Source organism: Pleurodeles waltl, chromosome 1_1 (genome assembly GCF_031143425.1).
Source record: "Pleurodeles waltl isolate 20211129_DDA chromosome 1_1, aPleWal1.hap1.20221129, whole genome shotgun sequence".
Lineage (NCBI taxonomy): Eukaryota > Metazoa > Chordata > Amphibia > Caudata > Salamandridae > Pleurodeles > Pleurodeles waltl.
The window spans coordinates 827,112,874-827,132,854 of NC_090436.1; the positions used below are offsets into that span (position 1 = coordinate 827,112,874).

Below are 19,981 nucleotides of genomic sequence, written 5' to 3' on the forward strand. Positions count from 1 at the left end.
GACACTCTACTGACTCTAGGTGAGAGTGACAGGGAGAGGGGTTCCCCCCAGGTAGAAGTCCTGGTTATGGAGTGTGAAGACATCCCAGAAGAGTGTGGGTTGAGTGTCAGGGACAGTCAGGTACTGTCTCACCAGTCTCAGGAGGGTGCTGTGGGGTGCTTTTTCAAAGCAGAGTCACTGGATGGTTGGGTGAAGGGTACTTTGGTTAATTCATGTGAGGGGTTGAGTGATGTAATTGCTGGAGAGCATATGTCTAGTCCTTATTTTCCAGAGCTACGCCAACACCAGGTGGAGTGTGAGTTCTCTGACCCCAGGGAGCTTACAGTGGAGGCAGACTTCTGGGTGAGTACCAGAGAGTCTGAAGAGGCATTTGGGGGTGCTCCTGAGAGGAGTGGGCAAGGTAGTTCCGAACCAGGAATGATTGTAGTGTCCCAGGTAGGTCCCAGTGTAGTGGGATGGGTGAGGGACCCCATGTCCAGTCTCAGAGGAGAGGGAATGGGGATGGGTTGAGGCCCAAGGTGCCCGAGATCCGGTCCCAGGTCCTGGAGGGTTCCATGAGGGAACACCAGGAGGGGAGCCTAGCCTGTACCATAGGGCCATCTGTTGAGGGAGACCCCACAGTGTCAGGAGAACTTGGGGGGGGCGGCTGTAGCCAGCGTCCCACCAGTTCTGGTGTCTGGCAGTACCACTCCCAGTGAGGGGGTGCAGAAGTCCAGACAGAGGGTTGAGAGGGGGTTGCGGACCCCAGTGGAGAACCTGGAGGGTCAGGGGTCAGCTCTGAGAGCAGAGCCCCCAGGAATGACCCTGGTGAGACCATTTCTGGGTTGGGGGAATCCAGACTCTGTCAGATGGGCAGAGGTCAGGGGACCTGCGCCCACCAGACTCTTGTCTGGCCCTTGGGGACAGTGTGTCCCTTGAGGGGGGTAAGTGTGCCCCCCTGGAAGTCCTGGTGTGCCAGGCAAAGGTTCAACCGCAGGGTGGTGACTCTGGGTTGAATGATCAGGTTCAGGGAGTAACCTCTGACCTGATGGGGGGTAAGTGTGCTCCCAAGGAAGTCCTGGTGCGCCAGGCAGTGGTTCCACCGCAGGGTGGTGACTCTGGGTTGGATGACCAGGTTCAGAGGGTAAACTCTGACCCAGTGGGGGGTAGGTATGCCCCCCAGGAAGTCCTGGGTTGCCAGGCGGTGGTCCAGTCTGTGGGTACAGACCCTGGACTGGAGGATCAGGTTCAGGGTGTCCCCCTGACCTGGAGGAAGGGGCTACTACTAACAGTGCCCATCCCATGTTGTCTTCTGAGGGGGCCACTCCTAGTTGGGGGGTGCAGGACCCCAGAAGGGAGGGCAGGGGGAGGGAAGCCTCACCCCTGGCCCTGGTCCAACCTGAAGGTACAGACCCCAGGTTGGCAGACCAGTTGCAGGTTACCAGCCCTGCACTGGTGGAAGAATTGTGCAGGACTGCTTCTACAAGCACCCTGACAGTTTTTGACTCTGGGGGTGCCGCTTCTGCAGGGAGGGTACAGAGTCCCAGAGGGGAGGACCAGGGTCAGGTTGTCATCCCTGACCTGGTGGAAGAGAGAGTGGTCAAAGGGTGCCAGCACCTGGGGCTACCGCCCCCCACTCTCCGCAGTCACAGTGGTTGGAGAGGCCTGAGGTCGGGCTCTCATCCCTGACAGTTGTCCAGGGCCACTGTGGCTTGCTGTCCTGGTGGACAGAGTTGCCCCTGGGGGGGGGGGGTGAGAGTCACACCCCGGGGGTGGAGTGGGCAACACCACTGTGTTGGCCCTGGTGGTACTATCTGCCCAGTGGGATACATCTGTGAGCAAAGTAAAGTTAGGTGCTGCACAGATGGTGTCTGCAGATGTGGAGGGTTCCCCATGGGTTAGCTTAGTGGGCCCTGAGAGTATGGACAGAGGGATCCAACTGGAGTCAGGAAGGTGTAGAACTGGAGCATGCCCCTGCTGTTGAGGGCCTAGGTCCTTGTTCTATCGCCCCAATCAGGGAAGTACATCAAGGTATTGATTGTTCTCCCCTGGCTTTAGGCTGGTAGGTGGTTGTGTTGGACTTTTTTGTTTATGCAGGGTCATCCTCAATCTTTTTGCCTCCTGCCTCCTATTTTTTTCTGACCTGCTGTTGGGTTTTGAACTCTGAGCACTTTACCACTGCTAACCAGGATTTCACAAGTAGGTGTGAGTCCCCTTTGAAGAAAGGTGACTTCAAAGACTAAAATGGGTATATGAAGGGCACCCAAATCTACAGACTTTAGAAACACTTCTGGAACCAAGAGGAACCTCTGCCTGGAGAAGAGCTGATAGCTGAGGAAGAAGTGCTGCCCTGCCTGTGACTGTGCTTTGTGGAGCTTTCCTGCAGTACTGCTTCTGCCAGAGTAAGAGGGCAAAGACTGGACTTTGTGTGCCTTCCATCTTGTGAAGAAATCTCCAAGGGCTTGATCTAGAGCTTGCCTCCTGTTGTTTGAAGTCTCAGGGACAGCAAAGACTTCTCTCTGCCAGCACCTGGAGTCTCTTGAGAGACTCCTGCTCTGACAAGTGGCGCCCTAACCAGTTCCTGGGCCCTTGGAAGGAAAGCTGGTGGAAATCCAAGGAAATCGACTTCGGACGACTCAGGACCAACGGCGCTGCTGAATCCGGTGACGCCGCCTGCACCCGACGCCGTGACCTTCGCTGGAACGCGACGCTCTTCGCAGGCCCGACGCCGCTGCAGCCCCGCTGAAGTCCGCAACTCCGTGGAAGTCGCCGCACCACGTCGTGACCGACGCCGCTCGAAGTGCGTGGATTCAACGTTTCGCACAGACGCCGCAATCCCCAATCGCGCATCGGCTTGTTTTCACTCTTCACCAAAGGTACTGTACTTGGGGGTCTACACGACTCCGTGTCCGGTGCCGCTGGTGTCGGCTTGTTGGGAACGACTCCGTCACGACGCCGTGTTAACATCTCATTGAAGCATTTTTGTTTCTAAGCGCTATTTTTTAGTCTAATCTTTAAAAATTCATACCTTGACTTGTGTATGTTGGATTTTTGTCGTTTTGGTCTTGTTTTGTTTAGATAAATATTTCCTATTTTTCTAAACTGGTGTTGTGTCATTTTGTAGTGTTTTCATTAAGTTACTGTGGGGGTCATTTTGACCTTGGCGGACGGCGGAGGCCGTCCGCCAAGGTACCGCCGCTGAATGACCGCACCGCGGTCAAAAGACCTCGGCGGCCATTCAGACATTCCCTCTGGGCCGGCGGGCGCTCTCCAAAAGAGCGCCCGCCGGCCCAGAGGAAATGCCCCTGCAACGAGGACGCCGGCTCAGAATTGAGCCGGCGTAGTTGCAGGGGTGCGACGGGTGCAGTTGCACCCGTCGCGTATTTCAGTGTCTGCTTAGCAGACACTGAAATACTTTGCGGGGCCCTCTTACGGGGGCCCCTGCAGTGCCCATGCCATGGGCATGGGCACTGCAGGGGCCCCCAGGGGCCCCGCGGCACCCCCTACCGCCATCCTGTTCCTGGCGGGAGACCCGCCAGGAACAGGATGGCGGTAGGGGGTGTCAGAATCCCCAAAGGCAGTGGTAAACCGGCGGGAGACCGCCGGTTTACCCTTTCTGGCCGCGGCTGAACCGCCGCGGTCAGAATGCCCTCGGGAGCACCGCCAGCCTGTTGGCGGTGCTCCCGTGGTCGGTGACCCTGGCGGTCACCGGCCGCCAGGGTCAGAATGACGCCCTGTGTGTGTTTGTACAAATACTTTACACCTAGCGCTCTGAAGTTAAGCCTACTGCTCTGCCAAGCTACCAAGGGGGTAAGCAGGGGTTAGCTGAGGGTGATTCTCTTTTACCCTGACTAGAGTGAGGGTCCTTGCTTGAACAGGGGGTAACCTGACTGTCAACCAAAGACCCCATTTCTAACAGTTGTTATATTCATTTTGTTGGCTTACGCTAAGCCTTTTGATCACATGTTTTCTCAAGTTCTGATTAGTTTGTGTTATTGGTGGTTGCTAATAAACTAATTCTGGGCTGATTAAATAAAGTTTGAATTAACCGGATGCATTAGAATTGTACTCAATAGGGAAATAAAATGTGTTAAATGCTTTATTGAGTTGTAGTTATTCTAGAACTGTTAGTTATAATTGTTTATTGACTAACGATTCTCTTAGTGGTTACTGATTGATTACATTGATTAGTGATGCCACTGGTCACTACGTAATTAGGATACTCCATGTGATCCAAAAGGTTAATCGGCCTATATGCATCCCCTTGTAAGTTTACTTATTAAGGACCAGGCGAGTCAGCAGTTTTGGTAGAACTTGATGGTTGGTTTCCTTGGAGAACTAGTTATGTGTTGACTGTTGGTTATGGTGGTAGTTTAAGTTAGGGTTAGTTGTTCATTTTATGAGGATTGCATTTTCGTTTTTTGTAATGGCAATTGTAGCAAAGATGATGTCCCCTTAAGCCCAGAAATGACTTTCCCAGATCCTGGATCCCGCTAGTAAAGTTTGGTATGTTCTCGGCGTTCTTGTGATAGAATGAAAGTGGTAGGTTGCGCTTGCAAAGGCTTAAGCAAAACGCAGGTGAATTGTGACATATGAGAGGTAAAGTAGGGAATTTGCGTACTCCAGTTGAAGCTTAGTTGGAGTGTGCGAACGCCGCAGTATGAGAGTAGGGAAGTTGTCGAACTTCATATGTGTGTGGCGCTTTGTGCTAAAAAATTGTCCATGTGGTTGTTGATGATGTACGGACCCTGCGTGGTCTAAGACTCTGGTGTATATTGACAAGTGTAGGAGACACTTGGTTATATGTTGTAATCTGTCTGGTTTAGTAGGTTGATAGGGCGTGGTCAATAAGTCAGTCTGTGAGTTAAGTGAGTAAGAGAAATTTTCGACTGAGATTTGGTGAGTCCTATGTGCACCAGGACAGACCCATTGATCAGTTGAGAGTAAAATTTGCGGGTCGAATTTCGCTTGCGAATGTGGGAGACTGAGAAAGGGGAATGACTGCATGAGCAAAAGTGCCATCAGTGAAAATCTGTAAGCTCTCTGAAGCAATTGTATACCTTCATGTTGTAAACCAGCAGGTTTGTTTTGGTTATTGTTTTTTGGGTTAGTGCTGACAATATTTTGCATTAGTTCCATGTGAGTTGAAGTTTAGGAGGACGAGCAGCAAGACTTTGTCAGCCGCAGTGTGTGAATGTGACGCCAGAGTGTGCCGCGCTGGGATAGGTTGGTTAGAGAAAAGAGTCGCAAGCGGATTGGCAGCCACCCGTAAGAGGCAATTGTTTGAGTAAGCGGGTGAAAGGAATCTTGGGAGTAAAAGTAATTTCCTTCCTAAATTGAATACATAAAAGATAGCAAAGATGAAGGGTGATTTTTTCATTAAGGTGATAGTTGGGGAGCGAACCCCACCGGAAAATTCTCCGGCATATATTGTGATGGAGGAGCGAGGTGTCTTGCCATGTCTTTGGTTGAAGCAGTGGTGCAAATTGACAGAGAAACAGGGAGATTTAGCGTTTCCAGAGCATGAACCATTTAATTTGAGAATTTTGGGTCAGTTGCGAATGACATTATATGAGACGAAGCCACTTCCGAGGCCAGCACAGTTTGAGGCTGTAGCGGTTTGGGAACTCAAAGCCAGACAGCAGCAAGAGATGAAGTTTCAGAGGAGATTAAGAAAGGTAGAAAAGTCTTTGGCATAGGCAAGGTGGGATTGAGAACAAAAAAAATGGAGAACGGAAATGTTAAAGGGTGTTAAGTTGTTTCCTGGTATCGCAGAGGAAGATGAGTCAGAAAAAGAAGATGCTGAAAAGTGTGATAAGAGTTCAGGGAGTAAGAAGAAGAAAAGGACCTATGTAGAAGAAGAGGATTCAGATGTTGAGGAACTTATTACACAGTTGTTGAGGGACCGACCTCTGCATATGCGGTACATGTAGGGGGCCCAAGTACTAGTTCTGTTCCAACTGCTCCAGCCCAAGTGTCGGGGACAGTGGGACCAGTGCAGACAGAGAATGGACAAGTACAAGGGGTAGTGCAAAGTACTCCTAATGCAGTGACTAATTTGGTGGTTCAAGCGCAGCTGCACCCACCATTGATACAGAGAATTAATCCACATGTACCAATTCTTGAGACAACTTCAAACTTAGTGGTGCCGACTGAGCAAGCGCTTCTGAGACCAATGCTAGTTCAGACTGAGCCGACTCCAATGTTTTTCCCTCAGGCACAGAGACAAGCTTTGCCAAAGTTTACACCAACGACAGGGAAACAGTCAGATATGACACCAGTGATGAATCAGAATATGGGAGTAGCCCTACCACGAAATGCAGGTGTGAGAACAGCACCAGATGCCATATCGTTGCCAATTACAGTTGGTCCAGCTGTACCATTGTTTGCGCAAAAGATATTGCATGCAGGAGAACAGTGTGAAATGTCACAGAGCCTCGTGAGGAGGGGAGTGAGTGATCATGTGCAGGTGGTATTGTCTATGGGTCAGACCTTTGATGGATCTAGACCATTAATGGATCTTAGTCCACTTGTTGAACTTCCAGATGCTGTAAATGGCCTGAGTGCAAGTCAAAGCTTCAAGCTTTTGACACCACAGACTCCAGGTGCTGTGATACAACAGGTGTCAATGCTGAATGCAAGTAACATCTCGTTACAAGGATTGACAGCACAGCAATTGAGTGAATGGTTGGATAGTTTGAACACTCCTCGAAATACGTCTAAGAGTGAAGAGCAGATAAGTCGTGTAAGATTAGCTACAGAAATAGCTGAATTAGTTGAGGGAACGATGGGAGTGAACAGATTGGAATCCTACATGGAAGCAGAGTTGTGGTACTTGTGTCCGAGGATTACAAGGGAAGTGAACAGGATACATCAGAAATTGGCAGATCTGGCAGATAAACATGACATAGAAATTGAGAAAACAAAGCATTTGAAAATAAGTTACAGGTTAGATTTTGAGGCAAAGGATTTTAAACACATGAGGTCAGCAGGGATAAAGGCACACCTAAAAGAGTTATTACAGAGTGCTCAGATTTGGAGAGCACTAGAGAAGTCGGAAGGCAGATGGGCAAAGAAGAAAGATAAACGGAAATGAGGTTCACAAGAAGGGTCTGAAGGTGTTCAGAAAGAAAAGGATCCAGTAAAGATTTTACCGATGAAGGAAATTCCAGGAGGGCAGTTTGTTCATGTTCCATGGCACAGGAGTGATATACTTTCATTCACAAATGATTACCCGAAACAAAGGGAGAAACCAGTTGAGTGGTACCAGCAGACAGATAGATTTGCAAAGCTTTCTAAATGTCTATGAGAAGACTTGAATACTTAGTTGGAAATAGTAGTTCCAGCCGATTTGTGGGTTGAGTGCAAGAGGGCAGTGGATTGGCCGACGAGTGAACCGGAAAGGGATAGAGTTACAGGTGCACCATCACCTGAAGTGATGAAACATTATTGTAAGGTGATTGAGTTCCTGAAGACGAGAATCTCGCCTAAAAATATTGACTGGCAAAGTATTGAAAGGACAGTGCAGGAGACAAAAGAATCAATACATACCTATTATGAGAGATTGTTGAAGGCGTTTAAGGAGTACAGTGTTCAAGAAGCAATTGAGCCGAAAGACATGTTGCACTTTGTGTCCAGGTTCATCGAAGGATTGAGACCTAAAATAGGGCAGATGATTAAGAGTCATTTGATTTGCTGGCAAGCGAAGCCGATTGATGAGGTATTGCAGTATGCAAAATACTGTAGTGATGAAATTGAGTTGAAGCAGAAAAAGCTGAAGGAGAAGGCGATGGTGATGGTGATGCAAACCAAGGCAGCTCAGACAGGAGAGATTCCAACCTCAGATGAGAGGTAGGGGTCATGGATTCAACATGACTCGTGGTCCGGATTTGAGTACTGTGGTGGTTCAGAATGATATGCAGGGGATGAAAAAGATGTTACGAAGTCATCTGTGCGGAGACGTGAGACACTGGAAGCGGGAGTGTCCACTGATGGTTCAGGATGGTGTTGTTCAGCAAGGTGGTGATGTCAATACATTTCAAACTGTGAAAATCCCTAGAATTAGCGGACTTAATCCGAACATTCAGAATCAAGTGCAACATTTCCAACCTATGCAGCAAGTGCAAGTGCCACGTGCGCAAGTGACACAGTTGCAACCAGTGCAGCAGCAGGTTACCATGGTACCTAGACAGCAAATGCAGATACGTCAAGCCCTGATGGAACAGCAACAGATGATGCTTTCTCAGCAAGTCACAGGTCAGAGACAAGACAGAAGTAATGACACAGTGCAATAATTCCCATTACATAGTGAGAATGAAATAAACGATGAATGGATGATTATGAATTTGGATGAAGAACCATGTATGCTTGCAGCATCATTAGAGGTAGATCAGAGAGTACCATTTGTGAAGGGAAAGGAGATGGGTCACAGAGTTTCATTTCTAGTGGACACGGGAGCTACACGCTCTACAGTGAGAAATGCAGAAGTTCCAAATTTACCTCTTTCAGGCAGAACAGTTCAAGTTGTGGGAGTAGCAAACAGACAGTTGACAAATCCAATCACAGATCCAGTGCACCTCTTTCAGGCAGAACAGTTCAAGTTGTGGGAGTAGCAAACAGACAGTTGACAAATCCAATCACAGATCCAGTGCAGGTTGAGATTGGCAACTTTCAGGGACTGCATAGGTTTGTAGTCTGTGACTCAAGTCCAGTATCCCTACTGGGAAGGGACTTATTGTGCAAAACCAGATGGTCGAATAGTTGTTCAACTAATGGAATAGAGGTTCAGATGAATAGTGATGTTGGAGAAGAACAAACTCCTGAAACTGAAACTGAGACTGAAAATGTTAATGAAGAACAACCGTTGATTGAGTTTTTCCCGATGTTTACTGTGTAAGAATTGCATGCAGACTTGCAGGGAACAGTGCAGGAAAATGTGTGGGACCTGACAGGTAAAGAAGTCGGTTTGATCAAGGGAGTGGATCCGATTAAGATCACTTTGAAGCCTAATGTAGTGTTTCCGCAGCTTCCACAGTATAACATGGCACAAGATGTCCTGATGAAAGTGGCACAAATAATTGGAGATTTCCTGAAACAGGGGGTCTTGAAAGAAGTGCTGAGCAGTCTATGTAATTCACCAATAATGGGCTTAAAGAAGCTGTGTGGGAAAGTATGCATTGTGCAGGACTTGTGAAAAGTGAACGACATGGTGGTCAAGTGTTGTCCTGTAGTGCCAAATCAAAGCAGTGATACTGTTTCAGATTCCATGCGATGCAGAGCGGTTCACAGTGGTTGATTTGTCACAAGCTTTCTTTTCTGTGCCTCTTCATGAGGATAGTCAGTTTCTTTTTAGTTTCAAATTCATAGACAGAGTCTACAGCTGGTGCAGACTTCCACAAGGGTATACAGAGTTGCCGTCTCTGTTCAATCAGACTCTGAAAAAGAATTTGGAGTCATTGGAACTACTGTACCAATCGACTCTAGTGCAGTACATTGATGATTTGCTGATTGCATCCAGGACAAGGGACGAGTGTAAGTATGACTTGATTGCCCTGTTAAATCATTTGGGAAAATTTGGACATAAGGTGTCACCTTTGAAATTGCAGTACTGTCAGAAGTCCATTAAATACTTGGGACACCAGATCGAGAAAGGGTCAAGGAGAATCTCTAGAGAAAGTATTACAATGATCCTGCAGAGAATTCCTCCGACTTCACAGAGAGATGTCAGAATGTTTCTGGGAATGGTGGGTTATTGTCGATAGTGGATTCCAAATTTTGCTGAGATTGCCAAACCATTGCAGCAACTGACACATAAGGAAGTTACTGACCCCATTACACTAGATGAGGATCAGATGAAAGCGTTCACTGAGTTGAGAAAGAGTTTGTGCAGGGCTCCAGCGTTGGGAATGCCTGATTACACAAAGCCATTCACATTGTTTCGTCATGAGCGTGATGCTTATTCTTCGTCTGTTTTGACACAGGTCTATGGAGGTGCTTAACACCCAGTAGCCTATTTTTCAGCTACCTGGGACCCAGTCGCAGCAGCTTTAACAGGTTGTCTGCATGCATTTGCCCCAGTTGGTCAAAGTCTTTCTCAATGTGAGGGAGTAGTGATGGGATACCCTTTGACGGTAATGGTACCACACTCTGTTGAGATTTTACTGACAAGGGCAAAAACACAGTATTTGTCTGGTGCAAGATTGACAAGGTATGAGACGAGCATATTAGGTGCTCCAAATGTAAAATTGAAAAGATGTACGGTGTTGAACCCAGCAACATTACTTCCAAGTGATACTGTGAAATTGAAAAAGAGGAAGACATTGGGTATGATTGTCTTGAGGTAACTGAACTGTGTACAAAACCAAGGCCTGATATCAGAGATAACCGATTAGAAGAAAATGATCAAATTGTCTTTGTTGATGGCTCATGTCTCAGAGGTAGTACAGGGACATTGAGAGCAGGATATGCTGTATGCACTATCACAGGTACATTGGAAGCTTCCTGGCTTCGAAGTGTATATTCTGCACAAGTGGCAGAATTGGTAGCTCTTACTAGAGCATGCCATGTTTCTGCAAGATTGAGAGTCACACTCTATATGGACAGCCAATGTGGATTTGGAATTGTTCATGATTTCGGTCAATTGTGGTCGCAAGGAGGTTTTCTGACCTCTACTGGTACACCAGTAAGAAATGGCGACAAGATAAAGGAATTGTTGTATGCAATACAGTTACCTGAAGAGATTGCTGTGGTAAAATGTAGTGCACATCAAAAGGCCCAAGATTACATCTCATTGGGAAATGGATATGCGGATCAAGTCGCAAGGTTTTGTGCATTGAATTGTATATCGTTCAAAGATAAGTGGGTATTGATGACAGAAGAAGACAATGCATGTACAAGTTTTGCATTAAAGGTGATCGAGACTTTGGAAGAGTTGAAAACATTGCAGAGTAATGTCGACAAGGAAGAGAAACGACTCTGGGTAAAATATAAATGTGTCCAAAGACCTGATTAGATTTGGGTTTCTGAGGAGGGAAAGATGGTTCTGCCAAATAGTTTACTGTCCCAAATGGCCAGGTATTATCACGGACAGGCACATATTGGGAGAGATGCCATGGTTAGATTGTTTAAGACTGACTGGTTTAACCCTAAGTTCAGGCAGGCAGCAGAGGCAGTATGTCATCACTGTATAGTTTGTCAGTAACTAGACGTGGGAAAAGGGACAGTGGTGAATCTGAGCCACATTGGAAGAGCAAGAGGCCCATTCAGCAGAATATAACTGGATTTCATTGAAATGCTTGCATGTGGAGGTTTGAAGTACGTGTTGGTGATCGTATGTGTCTTTAGTCACTAGATTGAAGCATACCATACAAGAAGAAATGACAGTCTCACAGTAGCAAAGCTGTTGCTTGGGGAGTTGATACCACGTTTCGGGTTTCTGATCTCTTTAGAATCAGATAGGGGAACTCACTTCAATAACGAGGTGATTAAACTCTTATGAGCAGGGCTAAACATTGAGCAAAAGTTGCATTGTAGCCATCGCCCTGAAGCATCAGGACTGGTGGAACAAATGAATGGTACTTTGAAATCAAGAATTGCAAAGATGTGTGCCACTACAAATCTGAAATGGCCAGATGCATTGCCTTTGGTGTTGATGTCGATGATAAAACACACCTGACTGAAAGACAGGGCTGTCTCCCCATGAGATCCTCATGGGCAGAGCAATGAGGTTACTAGCCGTTCCAGCCAATGCACTTGTAAACATTATTGATGATATGGTGTTGGACTACTGCAAGGGTCTGGCTGATGTGGTTTGCTCATTCTCTCAGCAGGTGCAGGCAACCACCCTGCCACCCATCCACGATCCAGGTCACAATCTGAGAGCTGGAGACTGGGTAGTTGTCAGAAAACATGTTTGCAAGACTTGTTTGGAGCCACGTTGGAGGGGTCCTTACCAGGTGGTGTTAACAAATACAACAGCTGTGAAGTGTGCAGGACTCCCGAACTGGATACACGCGAGTCATACAAAGAGAGTGGTATGTCCACCAGATCATGAAGAAGTGTTGTTAAGAGCACCAACAACAGGTAAACAGGTTGCTGTACCTGAGCCACACAAAGAGCCAATAGAGCCGAAGTTGAACCCGAGCTTGTGGAAGATGGTTCCATTACCCCGGTAAGAGACGAAAGTGAAGAATTACAGGAGGGTGTGCAACAACCAATTTCAGTTGATACAGCAAGGGAGCTTATCTCAGTAGAGGTTCTCCCAGAAGCAGACGGTGCTGAAAAACAGACAGAACAAGTGCCAGATCAAGAGAGGGAAAGAGTTGAGACGGATCAAAGTCAAAATGATCTGACTCCTCTGAAACCCGTTGTAGGTCCATCAAGAGAAAACACCACAGAGAAAGAAAAGGAGAAGAGTCCAATCCTGAGAAGAATATTGACAGAAGGAACAAGAAAATGAGATAATTGGCCTTAATCGCAGATTGGGAAGAAAAAGGAACTGGTTATAAATGAAACAATAGAGGAAGAAGTGGATACTAGAAGAAAGGAAGAATTGAGTGAAGGAGAATTAGGTGGTGATTGAAGGTTGAAAAGAAAGAGAATAGCAAGACGATACGCAGGTCCTGAATGGGCGTATGCAACTACCAATGAATGGCAGCAGAAGTTTATGTCTTTTTGTTTTCATAGAGAAGTTCCGAGTCAGCATTTTGATGTAACTTGAAGGTTATTAAGAAGCTGAATTGTTGAGCTAATCTGAAAAACATAAGAAAGAGACTGTTTGAGATAAAACTGAAAGAGACATTGATCACCTGATATGACATTAGAAAACCGGATGTGACAAGCTGCTAATCGATTTTGACAAAGGAATAGGGTTCCTGAATGTGAAACTGGACTGTGAGAAAATAAGTTTTCCTTAATTTTTTTATTTCTACTGCACTTTTATCTAAGAGTTACTTCTGCTTTGTGATTCTTTACAGATCATGGCTGAGCTAAATAATCAAGATACAAATATTAGGCGCTGTAGATACATGAGTATTGGGTTGGCAGTTATGTGTGGAATAATGTTTATAATAATTATTGTGAGAATGTCTGTTCATGATATGAAAACAGCTACTATTATTTCTGCTCCTGAAACTACTACACTAACAGCTTTAGAGAGGTTTAAATTAGATGAGAAATATTTGCATGACTATACTAATGCTCAAGGAGAGCTTTCTTCTAATGTTTTCTAACACTTGTTGAGTGAGTATGTTGAAATGATGGATGCGAGGAATTGCCTTGTGTGTACGCAAATTCCTTCATCAGTAGAAGAAGGGCTTTACGTACCATAGCCTTCCGTTAACCTATGGAATAAGCTGTAGTTTGCTACGAACAAGATTCTATAACCAAGAGCATATACAGTATTTTTATTCAAACTATGACGTAGTGTTTTCATTTGTTCCTATTACTAGATATCTAAGTAAAATAGCTAAAGAGCATGATATAGTACTAGTCGGAGTATTCTTTGAGCCTACACTAACATTTGGAACCGCATATGCGCACAAAAATAACTTGACATACTTGCTTACACCTTTAGAAAAGAGCTTTATAGGGCATACTGATGATAGGAGAAAGGCATTGAAAATTAGAAAAGGGATTAGAGAAAAGAACTTACAAGAATGATTATGCTTACACTGCTATTAAAACACAAGGGAAATTAGCATTAGATGAATTACATATAGGGAAGCTTTGTATATATAAGCCAAAATCACGCACTGACACTTTATTTGTGGGAACAAGTAAATGTAGGCATGTGTTTCGTTTCAGAATAAATGGACTTTTATGCTGAATGGTCAGGACCCTGCAATTCCCGTAATCTACTATATTTGTAGACTTAGGGGGTCATTCTGACCCTGGCGGTCCATGACCGCCATGGCGGAGGGCGGCGGAAGCACCGCCAACAGGCTGGCGGTGCTTCCTGGGCGATTCTGACCGCGGCGGTAAAGCCGCGGTCAGAAAAGGGGAGCGGGCGGTTTCCCGCCGGTTTCCCGCCGGTTTCCCGCTGGCCCAGGGAATCCGCCATGGCGGCGCTGCTTGCAGCACCGCCATGGGGATTCCGACCGCCTTCCCGCCAGCCTGTTTCTGGCGGTGTCCACCGACAGAACCAGGATGGCGGGAACGGGTGCCGTGGGGCCCCTGGGGGCCCCTGCACTGCCCATGCCAATGGCATGGGCAGTGCAGGGGCCCCCTAACAGGGCCCCACAAAGATTTTCACTGTCTGCTGTGCAGACAGTGAAAATCACGACGGGTGCCACTGCACCCGTCGCACCCCTGCAACTCCGCCGGCTCCATTCCGAGCCGGCTTCATTGTTGAAGGGGCTTTCCCGCTGGGCCGGCCGGCGGTCTTCTGGCGGTCGCCCGCCGGCCCAGCGGGAAAGCCGGAATGGCTGCTGCGGTCTTTTGACCGCGGAGCGGTCTTTCGGCAGGAACCGCTTGGCGGGCGGCGACCGCCGACCGCCGCGGTCAGAATGACCGCCTTAATGCTTATTACCATCTTCCTAGAGGATGGTATGGGACATGTTATTTAGGGGTAGTTTTCCTTAAAATATACCAGATAGATGACTTAAAGGAATTTCCGAAATTGACTGAATTACATCATAAGCGACAGAGGAGGGAAACCTCTTCTGCAATTGTGGGAGATATCTTTGGTGCAGTGATTTCTTCAGTGGGAGTCATTTTAAATTCAATCAAGATACAAAAGTTGTCTACTATTGTCGATAACATGGTGACAAATTTTACAAGGGCAATACTCCTGTTAGATATTGAATTAGCCACAGATAGAGCTATGATGCTTCAAAATAGGCTTGCTTTAGACATTCTTTTAGCGAAAGATGGCGGAGTCTGTAAGATAATTAATGCGAGGCATTGTTGTTCTGATATCCCAGATAATAATAGGGAGTTAAGAGACTTACTTACTAACCTGACTAACTCAAGTAAAGATTTTAAAGAATTGAAGGAACCAGGTGTTTGGGAAAAGGTTGGAAAAAGATTTGCTTCAGTGGGAAATTGGCTTAATCAAATTTGGAATGGGGTATTATTAAAAAATCATACAGAGAATATTAATTGTGATTGCTTGCATACTAGGGTTGTGGGATACATGTAAATTATGTCAAATGATAAAATTTAAAAGATCTAGAAATAATAAGAGGAGGGAAGAACGGAACAGAGAAAGAATTTATAGGGAAGATTTGAGAAGAAGACAAAATACAAGTGAAACGTCACTGTAAAAGGATGAGGAAAGCAAGGTGTGATGACATATTTAGCCATCGGAGGAGGGACTGTTGACGCAGATATACTAATTAGAAATTATTAATGAATGTTCATGTGTTTCGATTAACGAAAAGCTCGTAGAGAAATTAATCGTAGAGAAAATAATGTGCACGTTTGAAAATGTGCCCACGGAGAATGGCAGCTACTTATATGAAAATTGTACTAAAATAACTAAAAATTTGTAAAATAATGAAAATAATGTAGTAATTTGTCATATTGAGATGTATAACCTATTTTTTGCATTCATTTATAGAATTGACTTCCCTGAAGCTGTGGCCTACTTGCAAGGCCTCATACAGAAGCAGAATTAATAACCGTGAACTTTAGAAGTTTCTGGGGTCTATAACCCACGTGAACTGTGTTGCTTAGCTAGAATTTTCTGCAATGTACCAACAGACAGGAGATGATGAAGTCAATTGGATGCAATTATGTGTAGAGTAGGCTAAATGTACTTTCCCAGGACTTGAACAATGAGAGCAGTGACTGAAGAGGAACATGCAACATTTTCGATACCTGACAAGCCGGATGATGAAGACATCGTACAGTGGACCAATCCGTGAACTGAGAAAGAAGAGATATTAGAACTCATAGATTTGTAAAATGAATATTATAGGTTAGAGTCATATCTGCTAATTGACTGACCAAATAGGAATTAGGGGGATGGACTGAAAAACTCTAATAAAAAGGGGAGAATTGATGATGTCAGGATACGCGGTTTGTGATTCTGTCATTGGGCTCATACTCTTGAGAGCCTGATGCATTGTTGATCTATTTCATGACCTGAAGACAAAGACTGACTTTGTTGCTGATCCATTCTGTGGATAGGTAGCTATGACAATGTGACTGGTTAACTTTGTGCCTTTTCTTCTAGGTACCAACTGCGCTGTTTTATAGTTTTTCTTCTAGCTAGATGTTTCCAAATTCATGTTTTCCAAATTGTTTTCGCATGAAGTCCCACATGCTGATGCTAATCTGGGTTAGGTAGGTTTCTATGGGTGATATTGACAGTGACAATGATTCACTAACAGATTGCTGAACTCTGCTATTAATGTTGTTATATTCATTTTGTTGGCTTACGCTAAGCCTTTTGATCATATGTTTTCTCAAGTTCTGATTAGTTTGTGTTATTGGTGGTTGCTAATGAACTAATTCTGGGCTGATTAAATAAAGTTTGAATTAACTGGATGCATTAAAATTGTACTTAATAGGGAAATAAAATGTGTTAAACGCTGTATTGAGTTTTGGTTATTCATGAAATGTTGGTTATAATTGTTTATTGACTAATGATTCTCTTAGTGGTTATTGATTGATTACATTGATTAGTGATGCCACTGGTCACTACATAATTAGGATACTCCATGTGATCAAAAAGGCCTATACGCGTCCCCTTGTAAGTTTACTTATTAAGGACCAGACGGGTCAGCAATCCCTTTGATCATTCTCCTTCCATGTAAGGCAACTATACTGTCCTCAGAATATCCTAAGCATCTGTGGCAGAACAGCAATCTTCAAATATTTGGCCAGTTTATTAACGCTAGTCACCCTCAGCTGCCCCCCAATGTGGAGAATGCTAACTCCTCGCTGGAGTATTGGCTTACCGCTGCCTTAGACGCTTTTATCCAAGTTAGGAGGTTCTCTGTGAAGAAGAGACTTACTGCCTCATGGTTCAGTGAGGCCCTAATCGCCGAAAAAGAGCACTGCAAGGCTCTGGTATAATCCTGGAGATCAAATGACCCCATTCTAAAAGTCTTATATAGATTAGCCATTAAATCCTACCACAAATTGATCATGAGATCCAGGGCTGATTATTAAGCTAGCAAAATTAATAGTAGTCAGAACCCGGCTAAAGAAATCTTTAGCTTAGTGTACAGCCTCATGAAACCTGGGCTTCCAGCTGATCAGATTATAGCCTCCAATGCACACTGTGATAAATTAGCCAGCTACTTTTCAAATAAAATTGAGGACATTTACTTGCACTTCCCCCTGGCCATCTCCTTGCCTAGGGTGGAGGGTGTGATGCCTGCAGAAGACATTGCGGGGACAGCCCTGCTCAGCTCGTTCCCTCTACTAGGTCTGCCTGCTTTTTGCAGTCTCTGCAGCCAATTGAAATCTGGCTCTCCCAACGACCCACTCAAACCAGATATTTTTAATAAACTTCAGGATCAGCTTCTTCCTCCTCGTTTAGAGCTGGTCAATCTCTCTCTGTCCACCACCTCTATACCTGGTCATTGGAAGCATGCTAAAGTATCCCGCTCCTTAAGAAATCATCCCTAGACACTTCCAAGCCCTAAACATCTGTTCTATCTCCCTTCTACCCTTTCCTGCAAAGGACATGGAGTGGTGTATAAATGGCATTCTGGCTGCCCTTTTAGATGATCACTGTATCTTGGATACATCTCAAAATGGCTCCTGTCCTGTGCACAGCATGTAATCTGCACTTCTGGCAACCTTTGAGCACCTCAGTAGCACTTTGGACGAAGGCAGGTTATCTGCCTTGATCCTGCTTGACCTAAGTGCTGCGTTTGATACGGTGTTGCATCAAATTTTACTTGATCGCCTGCAAAATTCTGGTATAGGAGGCGTCACACTCACTTGGTTTGCCTCCTTCCTCTCTGAGCACTCCTTCCAGGTCATTTCTCTTCTGTCCAGCTCTCAACCCCATACGCTTCATTATGGTGTCCCTCAGGGTTCTTCATTAAGGCCTACACTGTTTTACATATGCATCCAGCCTTTAGCTCAGGTTTTAAAATCGGTAGGGCTTACTTTGATTTCATATGCAGACAACACTCAGCTTGTGCTGTCAAAATTGGACAATCCATCGCAAGGCAGAGCCAAGTTTAGAAAAGGTATACTTGCGGTGGCAGAATGGATGATGAACAACTGCTTATGTTTTAATGCAAATAAGACCAAGATTCTTCTCAAAGTCAAACAAACCCTCTCCTGCGATGATAACTGGTGGCCGTCGTCCCTTGTGCCACTCCCTAAACCCCAGTTCTGTATAAAAAACCTAGGAGTTTGGACCTTCGAAACCCAAGCCAAAACAATTGCTGGCACCTGTTTTGGCTTCATAAGATACTTTAACCAATTCTGGACTTTTTTGTTCCCCACACCCGCCAAACTATAATACAAGCTGTTATATTTTCCTGATGGGACTACTGCAATATTCTATAATTGGGTGCCAATAAATCAGTCATAAAGAACCTGCAGCTTGCCCAAAATGTTGCTGCCCGCCTCCCTCCTGGAATCTTCTTGTGCTTCCAGTCTGCGGCGCATGCTACATTGGCTCCCTGGGGAGAAGCGTATTCATTTTAAAACTCTCTGCGCTGCCTTCTTATTTCATCGTATTGTCCTGCTTGTCCCCTATGCTCTGTCAACCTTAATCTGGCCACTGTTCCCCGACTGAGAAGAGCCAGAGCAGGTGGCCGGTCTTTCTGTGCCCTGGCCCCTTCTCTCTGGAATTAACTCCTTTCCATTAGAAGCACTCTACGTTTCTGGAAATCTCTTAAGACATGGCTTTTTCCCATCTAGTCTCTCTCCCTTTCTTGTGGTGCCAGTTTCTGCAGTGCGAGTTTTATGGGCCAGCGCTGGGATGCTCCTGTGTTGGGGCAGCTATGCGCTTTATAAATCTTTTAACATAACATAATATAATAAATATGAATGGCCCCATAGAGTAATGAGCATCAATAACAACAAGCAGTACGTATCTTGATGCCCTGAAGCAGTATTTACCCGGAATTGTTTCATGCAATAATGAACATCAGTAGCCTGACGTAGTAATGAATTTCAATGACTCCAAGGAGAAACACACCTTAATGGTCCCAGGCATAATTGAGCATCAATAGCCTAGGCAGTAGTTAACATGTATGGCGCTATGCAATAAAGAGCATCAGTGGACCCTGGAGGTGATGCACATCACTGCCCACAGGCAAAACTTACCAACAGTGCTCTCAGACAACAGTGGTACCAAACAGTAATGTACCTCAATGGCTGCAGTCATTACTGATCATCAATTGACCCAGGCAGTAATTTATATCTATGGCCCAGGAAGTATAAAGCATCAATAGCCTGTGGCAGTAAAGAGCATCAATGACTTCCGGCCATAATGCACCTCAATGTCCTCAAGCAGTACTGGACATCAGTGGCCTTAGGTAGGAATAAGCATCAATACCCAAGGTCACTAATGAATATCAATGACTCAGACTACTATGAACACCCTATGACTGAGAGGAGCACAGCCCATTCTGGATAGGTGTCTGTTAGGTTTTCAGTAAATTGACAATTCGAAATCAGCAGTAGCAACGATAATCTCCACACTTTTCTGAACCCACTGACAACCATACAAAGGATACTGTGCTGGTCAGCAGTGAACTCGGGCACAGGAAATGGTAGAAGAGAGGGAACAAAGACACTGACACTCTGCCTGTTGTTGCTGCCGGGCTTAAGATACACTACTGAAACATTGATACAAAAACAACAATAAATAACGTTTAGTATTTCATTATTTGAATCCTAGACCACTATTACTAACATGACATATGATCTACCTTATGACAGTCTCTGTATTTCTGACTATTTATAGGTCATTGTATCTCTGGACTTTCTAGAATGAAATACAAACGAAACCTCTAAAACTCATGTAATAGCCACCTGAATTATGTGCTAGTGGAGGAACAAATTATGCAGCAGGCTTGACTAT

At 45.3% G+C, this 19,981-nt stretch overlaps 1 long non-coding RNA gene across 1 annotated transcript in view; it reads right to left on the reverse strand.

Annotated features, from left to right (window-relative positions):
• LOC138285046 (uncharacterized) overlaps window positions 1-19,981 on the reverse strand; it is a 94,314-nt gene that overhangs the window by 35,195 nt on the left and 39,138 nt on the right. Inside the window, exon 2 of the long non-coding RNA XR_011201507.1 lies at window positions 19,635-19,736. This is a non-coding gene — a long non-coding RNA (uncharacterized lncRNA). The remainder of the gene's footprint in view (window positions 1-19,634; window positions 19,737-19,981) is intronic.